The sequence below is a fragment of the Morus notabilis genome, unplaced genomic scaffold, assembly GCF_000414095.1.
Source record: "Morus notabilis unplaced genomic scaffold, ASM41409v2 Scaffold384, whole genome shotgun sequence".
Lineage (NCBI taxonomy): Eukaryota > Viridiplantae > Streptophyta > Magnoliopsida > Rosales > Moraceae > Morus > Morus notabilis.
Window position 1 is genome coordinate 430,470 of NW_010387635.1, and position 4,277 is coordinate 434,746.

Here is a 4,277-nt window from a genome sequence, read left to right on the forward strand (position 1 = left end):
AAATAAGCTAATAATTCTTCCCCGGCCAAGTCTTATTCTCTTCTCCATCACTATGCGACGATGAGCTTCGACCTTCGATTCGTGACGACGACGAGCCACACTACAAGCTTCAACCTTCGATTCGTGACGTCGCTGTCGGAGTCCGCCAAGCCCGAGAAGAGAGAGATCGTGAGTAAAGAGATGGCAGCGACGGACTCCTTGTCGCTATGTTCGTCGCGATCTCGGATCGCGAAACTCGGGGATGGCAGCGCCGTGACTCCGATATCCGGCAACAGCCAGACAACAGTCGAACCACGCGATTCCGATGATCTTCGTCGCCGCCGGGATCTTTATCGCGGCTGTCTATCATTCGCCGAGCAGAAAGAGAAAAATCGGAGGAGGATGAGAGAGAGAGAGACAGATCTCCGATCGACCTCCGAGCTTCGACGACATGGCGGCGGATCTCCAAGCTTCAACAAGGATGGCGGCGAATCTCCGAGCGTGGACGGCGATGGCGACAGTCGTGGGAGCAGATCGGCACTGTTATTGCCTCAATGCAGTGAACAGAAGAGGCAGAGGTAGAGAGAGAATGGGGGCTGCTGAGAAAAGAAAAGATAGAAACAGTAGCAAGAGGGGTAAATTGGAAAAACAACGGCCTTGTTCGTCAGAGTAATTTTTGAGTGAAAAACTCAAGAAAATGTAACTCGAGTTATAATTTTATTTGAGTTGATGTTCTTTTAAGTTTGAACTTAAGTTTGAACTCGAGTTTGGAACTAAAACTCGAGTTCAAGTTTTCCCTTCAACTCGAGTTCAGAAACTCGAACTCAAGTTAATGAATAGTATTTTTTCTATTCTTAAAAATGATATAATTTTTTCGTTTTAATTCTGATTAAGATGATTTTTTTTCTATGCGTTAACAATGAAAAGACGAATAAAACTATACCCATATACCCTATTAAAATTTTTCATTAGTATTGAGATTTTATTAAAATACTATTTAAATACAAATTTAAGTTTTAACTTACTTAAACACAAACTCAAAAAAGATTATTATCTCAAACCATAACTCAAATGTACACAACTAAACACAAACTCATATTACAACTTCAATTCAAGTTATAACTCAAACTCAACTCAAAATCTACACTCAAGTTACATGACTCAAAAACATCAAAAGAATAAGCCCGTTACATATTTTTTTAGAATGAGAATTTAATATATGCTATAATTTACCAACATTTAAAAAAGATGTTGTATACTCAAAACATACCTATAAAATATGTTATTTGATGCATTTTCCCTAAATTAAAGGGGAAAAAAGGATTAATGTCCTCGTATCAATGTATGGCTCGACTACTGCTAATAATATTCAAATATACATCACAGGCTCATATATCTATATATGTATACTAGAATATTGCAAACTTCCAAACCTGGGCCAACCAGATTTTTCAACGCATATGAATGATTAGTTAAATCTTTGGTTGCAAATTATGGCAATCTTCTACTTATAATGCATTATTATTCGTATTGCAAATTAGTGGTGTGCGGAGATATTGGCCATGTATACCATTATATATATATATAATTAAATATATATATATCTACGTATGCGTATTGTAATATTAATTTTATGAGGTAAAAATTGGCCCCTATATGGAGAATGTAATGATGATCTTCTTTAAATTCAGCAGTGCAAGTGGTCACTACTATGTTAATTTATATATGGAATAATAGTTGTGTATGTCTCAATTCTCAAACTATTGAATGTGAGACGGAAACGCAATACGATCTTATCCACAACCGATAATGCCATTTCTTTAGGACGTTGAGGGAACATATATATATATATATATATATATTATGAAAATAAGAAGAAAAGGTTAAGTTGTCTCTTGATTAGAGGGGTAAGTTTAGACCGTTCGGCCTGCCGGCTGAAAGAAAATTTTTTGGCCGGATCGATCCTAAAATAGAGAAGGTCGGTCTAACTCAATCCTAAACTCAAAAAATTTAAGGCCGGCCCGGAATTTTATAAGATATTTTAAAAAATATTTTTAAAAAAATAGAAAAAAAGAGAATTTATTCCTGAGAGTGCATGAGTTTGGACATTTACCTCTTACTCTTAATAAATGTCATTTTATTAGTGTAATTATTTGACTAAAAAGGTTATGAATTAAGAATAAAAAGTAAAACTCTTGACCCATACATTTTCAAGAGGTATTTGTTAAGATTACTCTTAAAAATATGACGTTCGGGCTGGGTCGGCCCAATTTAAAAGGAGAGAAGGTCGGCCCAGTCAAGCCCTAAGTCTAAAAAATTTAAAATCAGACTAAGCCAAACCCAAGTTAACAGCAGCGGGTCTCGAACTAGTCCATTTAGCTCGACCCAAACTTACCGCTTTACTCTTGATCTAGTAATGTATCTATCCCCCGACAATAAACTTTTGAGACTTAAGATTGGTAAGATTGACCCTACTAGAATAACCAGTAAGCCACTTGGAGACTATATAATATATACACACATATAAATATAGGCTGAGAGGCCCAGAACAATGATCTGAACTGCTGAAATTAACAATGGACTTGACCGGGTCATGATTCATATTACATAGCTAGACAGATCGATTTTGCTTGATTAATATGTGAAGATTATATGTACTAGATTGTGATGATGTGTGCAATCATATATATATATATATATATATATGCATCAACGCCTGCAGTACATGTTTTTGTGGCCGATACTGTGTTTTTGCAGAGGGTTAACTAAGGAATATTAACTATTGATTAAAGAGTTGAAATCTCGATAAAGATAAGGCCTATACTTAATTGGTTTATTTATTTTTGAGATGGCTTCAGCCTTTAGTTTTAAGCTTGCAGAAGACATGTAGGAAGTAAATGGTAACACAGAAGTATGAGGATGAGGTGTGCGATTATTATTATTATTATTATGATTATTATTTGTAAATTTCTTATTCATCATAGTGAATCATAACAACTGTCCCTTTCATCAGAATCACAACAACAGTTAAAAGAGGACGTAATCTAATATTAAAGTGAGCTTTTATAAATCTTGTATATGTATATGTTTGTTTAATTTATTCTCTTCAATTTTATTACTCCTATTAGTATATATTAGAACATCCAATTCTTAACATCAATAATTATAATTAGGTCAAATTATATGAGCTAAAATATTATGAGATTTGAGTTTGGTAGGTTGATCCCGTATTGTGTATAGGCTATTTTGTATGAACACCTTCTAAGTTTTTTGAATTTGGCATTTTAGTCTTTAAACTTTTTTCTTGGCAATCAACCCCTAAAACTTTTAATTTTTAACACTTTTAGTCCTTTTTGCTCAAATTCGTTAAAATTTTAATAATTTTTTGTGCCAAACTTACACGTGACAGCCTAAGAAGCTGTCACGCCCCCCAAACGGGGTGGGTGACGTGGAGCTCGATTAGGGATTAATAAAGCAGATTCCCAGACCGGGCCCCACACTTAACTGCATTAAAACATAAATGAATTACATAATCCAGGAGCCTCTGGCACACAGGGCTCCACCCCACAGGACATACAGTATCGTACATACATGCTCATGTAATTAATCATTACAACAGACATCAACCACAGTCTAGTAAATCCAAATATTACATAGTTTACAGAATTCTCAAATTCCTTACATTTGTCCAAGAGGATGTTCACGATCCTCACTTGATTCCAACAGCAGCACAACTCAGCTGCTCCGTAGCAAATATCCAGCTACTGTGCACCGCTCCTAGAATCTCCTGGGAGGGGTTTAACATTTAAAACATAAAACGTGAGCGAAAGGCCCAATAGGATATAATTTGAAATATTTAGAATAAATGAGCGCATGAATAAATAATTGAATACATAAATAAAATAAGACATTCAGTCCCGACAGAACAGCCGGAACCTCACATCCTTTTTCTCAAAGGAAATATAACTGAAAATAACCGTTTTACAGGCTTCAGCAAGTAATTAGTACAAATTACTTACCTAACCAAGTGCCTCGCCTACCCGGACCGAGTTTTGGGTTCTGCCCCCGAGGATGCACTCTCCGCATCCTATCTAGGCTTACAGAAATAGACTCTATTACCAATTTACAAGACCTCTTATCTTAAGAAATCATCCATTTAACATTATGAAATCGTTCATATGACCCCACGAACTACTCAAGCCGCGGGCCCCATGACTGGACAAGCTATGAGGTTCCATGACTAGACAAGCTATGGATTCCATGGACAGGACAAGCCAAGGATTTCCATAAACTAACAA